This window comes from Nicotiana sylvestris, chromosome 8 (genome assembly GCF_000393655.2).
Source record: "Nicotiana sylvestris chromosome 8, ASM39365v2, whole genome shotgun sequence".
NCBI lineage: Eukaryota > Viridiplantae > Streptophyta > Magnoliopsida > Solanales > Solanaceae > Nicotiana > Nicotiana sylvestris.
In genome coordinates this window covers 198,689,845-198,701,183 of record NC_091064.1, presented here as the reverse complement: position 1 = coordinate 198,701,183, position 11,339 = coordinate 198,689,845, and positions in this window count along the sequence as shown.

Here is an 11,339-nt window from a genome sequence, read left to right as displayed (position 1 = left end):
CAAAACTTAGTTTCTTAGACTTTTCCTCTAAAACTGACCTTTCACAATTATACCATAAAGTTCACTCCTCGACCATTAATTCCACTTTCATATGAGCCAATTGTTATTCTTGAGAGGCATCTGGCCAAGAAAATAGAAGCGGCCCTTTTCTTTTCCCTTGTTGTACACACAATCTCTCCATTTGGATTATGGCATTGCTGGAAATCTATCGTAACAGCTCAGTCCACTAATGATATTGTTTACTTTAAGATTTAAGCCTGCACGGGGTTTTAAAATATATTACTAACGTCTAAGGTTTGTTTCGATATGAGATTCGTCTGGAGTGTCACAGCTATGGCCGTAATATATTAAGTGATGGATATATAGAAGTTTGGGTTGAAAGTCTTCTCCTTTTGTATCAGCTTTGATTTTCCAATAGCTTTTGTGGGATGTGCATGTCCTTTTACTGGTTAACATCTAAAATAACATGTTGCAGCCTGCCAAATCTTTGAACTTTTTGTGATCAAAATCCCAAAACAAGATTGATGTTTCAATAATTTAGTAAGTGACAAGCAGCTAGATGTAATGAGTTGGTTTATAACCAATTCTCCTAATTTGGATGAACAAGTGGTCTTGACTAAATTACCAACCCCCATCTCCCTAAGTTGATGCCGTTTGAAAAATAATGCAAAGTAAATGTTAAATTGGGATAAGAAACAAATCACTAAGAACTCCACTACTCCATACTCAAATTAGTGAATAAGTCAGAATTCTGACAATAAATCGACATCACTAGCAACTTAAGCTTTTAGATGAGATAGTCACACACTTCAACATGGTATCAGAGCGAGTAGAGGTCCTGAGTTCAAATCTCACCGCCGGCTAATATCAAAAAGAATTTTCACGTGTTTGGCTCATAAGAAAGAATGAAGTCCGCACGTGAGGGATTATGTTGAAAGACATAATTAAGTAAATAAAAGCGTAAACTCTAACAGTTTAAGCTTTTTAGATGGGATGGTCACACACTTCAATAACTAGTTTGCATAATAAAGTGCGGGTGCGGCGCCATTGCTCCCCCCACCTATTGCTGTTCTTTCTCCCGTTGAAGCTGGCCATCTTCCTGTGATGCTGGACAGATTAAAATTCTAGCTTTACTGTAGTACGTACTGATGGCAGCTGATGAAGTCAATCTTCAGTTAAGTTACGCAAAGAACATATAACAGTAAAGTTAGGCGCAGTTTGAGGGATATATTAAAGGAGTGAAATTAGTTGACTAAATTTATCATGATTGCGCATCTATATATTTTCTCGTGTTGCTTGAAACAGCACATCTTGACAAATCTTGAAACCAAATCCAGAAAATTGTCTTCTTCCTCAATCTTAGTTGAGAAAATGTCGACCGTTAAATTTCAATTAAAACAATACTTTCAAACTTTCGACCTGGTGTTAGGGTAAGTCAATTTTTTAAAGCTAGCTATTCCAATTATTAGTACTATTTGCATTAGGTGAATAAGTTATCATGCTGAAAGAGATGATACCAGCCTTAAATAAAATGGTTGATAAATATTTCGACTTTGTGAAGAATTCCATTGAAAAATATTCACCTAACACAATCGTACGTATGAAATAATTCGCTTTTAATTTTTTAGAACGACGACTATAAATATAGTATCCATATTTATTTCGTCTCACTTTCACTATGGTATCTCTGACTACTTTTCTATAAGGCTACTCTAATAATGTCCAAATGTCCACATTGGGTATCTCAAAAATGAAAAGATAGACATATGAAGGATATCAAGTTACGTCTTACACCCATTATGAAAAAAAAAGTATTCCCACGGTTTGTGAACCTATTTTATTTTTTGGTCTATTTCAAAAAGATAACTCCTTTTTAAATTTGGTAATAATTTAGCTTAAACTTACAATTCTACCCTTAATGAGAAGCTTTTATAATCACACAAATACTCTGAGCTCTTTTTTGATTTACTTAGGACCACAAATTTCAAAAGTCTTTGTTTTTTCTTAAACTCCGTGTTCAGTCAAACAAATTCACATAAATTGGAATGGACAGAATACCATTTAAATGATTGTGAAAATGATACTCTTTGATTATCGAATATGCTCCCAATTCCCAAAGGCGATCAGCTTTTCTTTCTAGTTACCTTTGGCCGTCATTTTCCAATATACTTCTTCAAGTACAAAATAAGTGATTTTTTTGGATGTTTTCACACAAATTAAAAAATTCACCTTTTAACATTAATTAGCAATGAAATTGATCATATTAACTTTTATTATCTCACATAAACACTTCTAACACATATTCCAACACTATTTACTCCAAGGACAATGTAGGAAAAAAATAATTAATTCATTCTTGAAATCTGAAAAAATCACTTATTTTGGACCACCAAAAAAAAAAGCCAAAAAATCACTTATTTTGGATCGGAGGGAGTAACTAAATAGCTTGACCTAGTCTAAGATAATTTAAGTAGGAGTTTTTCAAAGTTGAATCCTTTCCAAACAAGCCGATAATGTTTTAAAATGACCATTAATATTCCCATATTGGAGATTAAAGAATGGTATTGAATTGAATTCAAAGGGGGGAAATACTCGTCAATTTATTCGAGGGACACCCTTGATTAATTCCTAGGCTAGTGGTTTATGTTCTGCCACGTGGAATCCTCTCAACCATTACCAAGTTCCTCCGTGTATTGTGTTGGAAGCAGGGTGTTGGTCATAGAGAATGAAAACAATTTATGGTGTATTTTATTAAGAAAAACAGTTTTTTATATTGAATTGATTCCAAAGTTAGCATAATTCCCAAAATATTGATGCAAGTACAGGAAATATTATATTATCAAGTAATAAATTATTAGCAATAGAAGACATTATATGAGCGGGAAAAAACCCCTTCTTCTCATTTTGGCTTTTGAAACTTCTTCGAGCCGTCAGACAATTGCTTTTGGAAGAAAGTTTTTGAAAAACGTTTTGTAGAAAATTATACTAATGTTTTGGTAGAATACAGTTCACAGTCCAAATATAACGGAAAAATTGCAAAATAGGGTACCTCATTTAACCTACATCCATTTTTTAAAATTTTTTTAACTTATACTCACTTTTTAAATAATTTCAGTCATCTTTCTCCTCCTCCTCCCCCTCCTTCGTTTTCTTCTTCTTCTTCTTCTTCTTCTTCTTCTTCTTCCTATGACAATGATTTTATATGGTGTTTGTGAACATATTTTAATGTAGTTTATGATGTTTTACAGTGGTGAGCTGTTATGACGCTTTATTTTTACTATTGCTTAAGATTTCTTCTTCTTCTTTTTCTTAATTGCAAAATGAGTTCATTAGATTTATTGTTGTTTTGACAAATTGATGATTGAGGTTTGTTCCTGATGATATTTGGAGGTTATGTTTCAAATTTGAGCTCATTTGGGGTAGATTTATGTATTAATTAAATCGTATATTGGATTGTTATAATTCAAAGAATAAATTTCTGTTTCTGGACAATTTGCACTCCAGGGCTATTTGTCCTTAAGTGCATAAAAACGTTAGTTGCACTTCAGACCTTTTGGCCTTAAGTGCATCTGATGTGCAATTTTTCACTTCAGACTTATTGGCCTTAAGTGTAGCAAAACGTTTGTTGCATTTCAGTTTTGGCCTTAAGTGCATCTGAAGTGCAATTTTTCACTTCAGACTTATTGGCGCTATTGGTTACACTTCAGACCTATTTGGCCTTAAGTGCATCTGAAGTGCAAATTTTCACTTCAGACTTATTTGCCTTAAGTGAATGAAAATGTTTGTTGTACTTCAAACTTTTTGGCCTTAAGTGCATCTGAAGTGCAATTTTTCACTTCAAATTTATTAGCCATAAGTGAATGAAATCATTGGTTGCACTTCAGACCTATTTGGCCTTAAGTGTATTTAAAGTGTAATTTTTTCACTTCAGACTAATTTTTTTTAACTTTAGACCCAGTAAATCTGAAATTGATCGTATAGTAGGTAGACTTGCAAATTTTTTTGTAAAGTGGGTATATGTTCAGTTATGACCCCAAACCGGGTCTAGATGCAAAAAGCCCCAAATATAACTAGTAAGAGTAAAGCCCGGGCCCAAAGTGAACATAGCTATTATCTCTGTTACACGTTATGTTACCTTTGAAATCCTTGACATCACTTTTTTGTAAGTCGTAACACATTATAAATAAAGATATATTGACAATGTCTGCTGGAATAAGCTCGAGTGCAAAATCTCTCGAGTTCAAATTTTTTGAAACTTAAAGATGATTAGATAACACTGGTTTCCCCTAAGAGGAAGAAACTACTTTTATGTCACTTTTTATATCAATGGTAAGTTGATTGTAATATGGCATAATTGATCTAAATCTTAAGTGGAATTGTATGATCCTGGATTCTAGATAGAGTCTCATATTGACAAAATAAAGAGGGATGCTAGACATATAAATTAATAATTCTTAGACCCTAGTGGCGCGTTTTAAACCCGTGAGAACTTAGACTCAGAACGGACAATATCACTGGCGGACTAGGCTGTTACAACAAATATATTCACAAGATTTGTCTACTAATAATTTATAGCATTTATAGAAGGATCATAAATGCAGACAAACTTTATTAAAACACAGTATGTCATTTGTCATATAGTAGTAGTAACGGTAAAAACGCCTCGATCTGAATCTTGATTATTACCTAGTTTATCACATCTTTTGTTTTTTGGTTTTCATTGCTGAATCCTTTAACTTGCAATGTATTGATCCTTTTAATAAAGCAAAATACAATAGAACCTAACTTTTTTCCTCCATTAATCCTTATTCACACATGCATGATACATATATAAGTTACCTCTTGTAATGACTTTTATCCATTATTACTATTTATGCCATTTTCTGGCATAGAAATTCCTCATTGTATCATCAGTAATATATGATCATTGTTTCTCTTTGTCGCTTGTCCATCCATTTGCTTATTTACTTCCACCTGCATCCCATGAATATAGAGGTTGGTACACCTTTTTTTTAGTCACAATAACAAATTTCTCTTCCATGGAGAAAGCGTGTTGGCTTAAATTTAACTAGGAATTCTCTTTTTGAAATTGGCATCAAAAGCTCTAGTTAGTTGAACGTGTTAAAGGCATGCCACATAATTCATGTTCTTTAATCTTTATAATTAAGGTGCAATATTTGTGGTTCATTCAAGATTTTTCTTAGACGCCTAGAAAATAAAAAAGAAGATAGATGCATAAAGACCGATCATGCGTCAAAGATGCAAAAGATGATAGAAGAAACACAAGGTGAGAAGCAGAATACCCAACAAAAAATGACGATCGACACAGAAAAATCTGTTGAAATTCGAATATAAACACATAGTCGATACAGCGGAAATTAATCAAGGAACGTATCTTCAGCCATAGTTGTTCAAGTGTTGTAGGGAATCGCCTTCGTAAAACTTTGACAGAAAACCTAGGAGCCTTCTAGCCTGTGCCTATCGTAGGATGTCAGACTGATGGAGTCACAGGCGTATTTATAGGTAGGCTAGGGACTCTTAGGCAAATACTTTACCCTAGGGACTTCTCCATAAATTATAATTACCCTAGGGACTCCTAACATATGGTAATTTCTTTCCATCAAATAAACTACCGTATATGCATAACTACAGAATATTATCTGATATATTATTTTCTTTGGGAGACAAGGTAAATAATTTATTACCTTATATGTGGGCCACACTAGAAGTCTCTAGAAGAGACGGTAATTTCTAACATTCTCCCACTTGGCCCACATATTAAAATCAGATAATTCTTTATGAGAGATAAACATATAATATGACCATAAACTTTATCGCTCAACTAAAAGTTATGCGACAATCACTTTAACTAGAATATATTATTACACGAATCATGGCGGTCATACTTTTAAACAAACACTTCCTTCCATGTATTACAATGCACAATATATTCTAATAAAGTATCTAACAACTTTATGAATGAACTTAATATAAGTCATTCAGAGTCCAACTTTATTGATCCAATGATCACAAATAATACATGAAAAACCAAAAGTGTGCACTGTCATATATATCAAAATAAACATAATGTCTAGATAAACTGTTAGAGAGCAAAGCAAGACTAAATTGAGCTACTAAGCCCCATATGGACTACATGATCCTTGAAAATATTAGCCGGCAGACCTTTAGTCATGGGATTAGCAATCATCAAAGTAGTACTAACATGCTCAAAATTCACATCTTGCTTCTTCACATAGTCTCTAACCATCAAGTATTTTATGTTGATGTGCTTGCTTCGGCTGCCACTTTTATTATTCTTAGAAAAGAAAACTGCAGCTGAATTGTCACAAAAAATTCTTAATGGCTTTGAAATGGAATCAACAATCCTAAGGCCGGAAATAAAGTTTTTCAACCATAACACCTGAGATGTAGCTTCATAACATGCTATAAATTAAGGTTTCATTCTGGATGTTGCAACAATGGTCTGCTTGACACTTTTCCAAGACATAACACCTCCAGCAAGAAGGAAAATGTATCCTGAAGCAGATTTACCCGTGTCTTTGCATCCACCCAGATCAGAGTCTGAATATCCAATCACCTCCAATGAGTCAGAGCATTTGTATGTGAGCTTAAAATCCTTGGTTCCTGGCAAATATCTTAAGACCCTTTTACCAGCTTTCCAATGGTCAAGACCAGGGTTACTTTGATATATGCCAAGCATTCCTACCGCAAAAGCAATATCAGGTCTAGTACAGATCTGTGCATACATAAGACTCCCAACAAGGGAAGCATAAGGAATGTCTTTCATTTGCTCCTTTTCTAATGCATTTTGTGGACATTGATTCAATGAGAATTTGTCACCTTTAATTAGGAGTGTTCATGGTTCGGTTTGGATCGATTTTTCCCTAAAAAAAAATTAAACCAAGTAAGTCGATTTTTTAAATACTAGAACTAAACTAAACCAATTAAGTCGGTTTTTTCTCAATTCGGTTTATGTCGGTTTTTCGGTTTTTTCGGTTATTTGTCGGCTTTTTCTTAAATATAAGACATACACTACCAAACACACATTTCGGCGACTACATTTTCAACGTAACATTATCAAATCAATTGCCCTTTGAGAAATTTATTATTTACCAGTATATATTGATGACAATTGAATCAAATAGTGATGAATAATTTAAGGACTCAATTAAAAATATATTATTTTTAACATGAAATAGATTCTTACACTTAACAAAAGAAAACTACCTATTAAACTAGAATGTAAAGGTAAATAATTGTACAAAAAGTGCAAACGATTAGTATTTACTATAATTTTTTTAAAACTTTGTATAAAAGTACATATATATATATAGGTATAATAATAAATTTAAAATAGCTACTCCTATATTCGGTTTGGTTCGGTTTTTTTTAATTAAAATCAAAACCAAACCAAATTTGATCGGTTTTTAAATTTCAAAACCAAAACCAAACCAAACCAAAAAGTATAGGTTTTTTTGGTCGGTTTGGTTTGGTTTTCGGTTTGGTTCGGATTTTCAGATTTTTATGAACACCCCTACCTTTAGTTATGGGTGCTGCTATAGGTGAACAGTTCTTCATCCTGAATCTTTCCAGAATTCTTTCAATGTAGGCCTTTTGAGACAGTCCAAGTAATCTTTGGGATCTGTCTCTGTGAATCTCTATGCCAATGACATAAGAGGCTTCACCCATATCCTTCATCTCAAAATTCTGGATAAGGAACTGTTTAGTCTCGTGCAACAATCCCAAATCACTACTTCCAAGCAAAATATCATCCACATATAGGACTAGAAAAATATATTTGCTCCCACTTATCTTAAGGTATATACACTGATCAATGATGTTCTCCGTAAATCCAAATGAAGAAATAACATTATGAAATTTAATATACCATTGGCGGGAAGCCTGCTTTAGCCCATAAATGGATTTATTCAACTTGCAAACAAGGTGAATTTTTTCCTTATCAAAAAATCCTTTAGGCTGACTCATGTATACTTCCTCTTCAAGATCTCCATTCAGGAAAGCTGTTTTCACATCCATTTGATGTAACTCTAAATCAAAATGAGCTACTAATGCCATGATTATTCTCAATGAATCCTTCTTTGATACTGGAGAGAAGGTTTCATGGTAATCAATGCCTTCCCTTTGAGTAAAACCATTGGTTACAAGCCTGGCTTTATATCGTTCGATATTACCCGATGAGTCTCTTTTAGTTTTAAAGACCCACTTGGAACCAATGGTAGAGGATCCTTTTGGTAGTTCGACGAGATTCCAGACTTTGTTTTTATCCATAGATTCTAACTCTTCTTTCATGGCATCATACCAAAGTGTGGAGTTTTCTCCACTCATGGCTTGTGAAAACGAGTATGGATCATCTTTTAGTCCAATATTATAATCAGACTCTTGGAGATATACAACATAGTCGCTAGAAATTACTGATTTTCGAATTCTTGAGAATTTTCTCACTCTCACTGGTTCAGTCATTTCTTCAGTGGGTTCAGGTAAAGCGGATTGATCTTCATGTGGCTCCTCAAGTGGTGGTGGATCTTGAACTTGTTGTTGTTCAGATAATTCATGAGAATTTTTCTGAGCAACATTCAAGTTCCCAATATATAAAGCTGTGGTTCCCTTATTTCTTCCAATTCCACCCTTTGAGTCAAACCACTCCCACTCTCTTCATGCTCCTCAAGTATTTAGCGTTTCTAGCTTCAACAATTTTAGGAGAATGAGAAGGACAATAAAACCTAAATTCCTTAGAGTTAACCGCATAACCTATAAAATAACCGCTTATTGTTCTTTCATCCAACCTTTTTAGTTGTGGGTTATAAACCCTCACTTCAGTTGGACATCTCCAAACGTGTAAATGATTTAAACTAGGTTTCCATCCTTTTCATAACTCAAAAGGTGTCTTGGGGGCAACCTTGGATGGAACCCTATATAAAATATACACATCAGTTTTTAAGGCTTCACTCCATAAGGATAAAGGTAAACTTGATCTGTTAATCATGCTTCTTACCATGTCCATTAATATACGGTTCCTTCTTTCTGCCATACCATTTTGTTGTAGTGTTCCTGGCATGGTATATTGAGCAATTATACCTTCACTTTCAAGGAACTCAGCAAATGGACCCTTAACTTGTCCCTTATCTGTATACCTACCATAATATTCTCCACCCGTACCAGATCTTACAATTTTGATCTGAGCACCAGTTTGTTTCTCTACTTCTGTTTTATAAACTTTAAAAGCATCAAGTGCTTCTGATTTGTTAAATAGAAAATAGAGATACATATATCTTGAATAGTCATCAATAAACGAGATAAAATATCTCTCACCATTCAAGTAAGGGGTAGGAAAAGGTCCACATATGTCTGTATGTATGATCTCAAGTAATTGAGAACTCCTTTTGGCACCTTTAGTTGATTTGTTGGTCTACTTATCCTTTATGCAGTCCACACAAGTCCCAAAGTCAGAAAAATCAAGAGCTTTTAGAACTCCATCATTAACTAACCTTTTGACTCTATCAATAGATATGTGTCCCAATCTCTTGTGCAAAAGACTAGATGAGTTCTCATTGATAATACATCGCTTAATGCTAATTTCTTTATCATGCAAAGTTAAAACATTGCATTCAAATGTGGGGTCCAGCTTAAGTTTATATAAATTTCCATTCAAATTTCCAAAACCAATAACTTTATTATCTTTCAAAAGTTTCACAGAAGGATAATGAAAATTCAAATCATATCCACTAATTGATAGTCTTGAAAGAGAAATTAAATTTCTAGAATATTCTGGAACATAAAAAGTATTTTCTAAATCTAAGTAAAAAACATCCTTCAAAATGAGCCTATAAGTCCCCACGCCTTCCACCCGTGAACGCGTCCTATTGCTAGAATAGACATATTGTTCACTTCCTATTTGCTTCCTCTGAGTTAGAAAACCCTGCATGGTTTTGGCAATATGAATTGTAGCACCAGAATCAATCCACCATGTATTATCAGAAACTTCAGTAAAATTAGATTCATAACATACAAAGGTAAAATTACCTTTCTTCTCAAGTCATTTCTTGTATTTCAGGCAATCCTTCTTCCAGTGTCCCTTCTTCTTACAGAAACGACAAGCATCTTTGTCTAAGGTGTTTTTTTTCTTCATGGGAACACTTTTGTCCTTCTTTGCATTTCTCTTACCATGAGTCACCATATTAACACTTTTAGGTATTTCATGCTTCAACCTCTCTTCTTCTTGAACACACATGGTTAAAAGTTCATTGATTGACCATTTATCTTTATGTGTGTTGTAAGAAATCTTGAACGGACCATATTCTGTAGGAAGGGAGTTGAGAATGAAATGCACAAGAAATGGTTCAGACATATCCACCTCAAGGGACTTGAGTTTAGCAGCAATGTCTCTCATCTCCATAATGTGATCACGCACTGTACGACTTCTGTCGAAAGTCATACTTGAGAGCCTCTTCATAAGGGTGCTGGGCAATGCCTTGTCAGAGCTTAGGAATTGTTCATCAATTGCCTTCATGTAAGATTCAACCTTATCGCTATTAGGGATAGAACTCCTAATGCTTTGGCTTATGTGAGCTTTTATGAGCATTAAACTTAAGCGATTAGATCGCTCCCACCGCTCATAATTAGCCTTAGCAGCTGGCGTACTTGATTCCGTGGGAATAGGTAGTTCATCCACACGGAGTGCCAGGTCTAGATGCGAGCACCCTAAAGTGAGAAGGACTTTCTCCTTCCATTCAGTATAATTATCACCAGAAAGCATTAGAATTCGAGCATTCTTATTAAAAATAGCGGTAGGAAAAGCTGTAAATACTGCAACACAAGGATAAACATACATAACCTATGAAGTACAATCCATCAAAGGTGAATCACGTAAAATACCAATTCTAAGTAAATTCTAGACCCTCCTATGGGCAAAGGTTGCAACCCATGAATAGAATTTACTTTACTTTATTAGACTAGTAAACTAGGATATACAAAAAATTAATCCGTACCTGTGGGCATAAGATTATTTTCAACTTAAAGTTTTACTATCTCACCAAAATGGTTACCTCCCTGTAGGGCCGGGTTACCAATTTAATGAGATAACTCGCCTTAATAGATGTCATTATCCCTAAATTTTATGTGATTAAATAACTTAATTTCTTTTATGTTAAGTACTCAAGTTGATGTGGCCATTCCTAAATACATGACATAAAAAAAACTCAAAATGACATCTAAGAATAATTTACCTCAATAATCAACTTAAGCAAAATGTTGATTAGCTTCAAAAGGTATACTGAATATTAGTATGACGCTGCATTTTC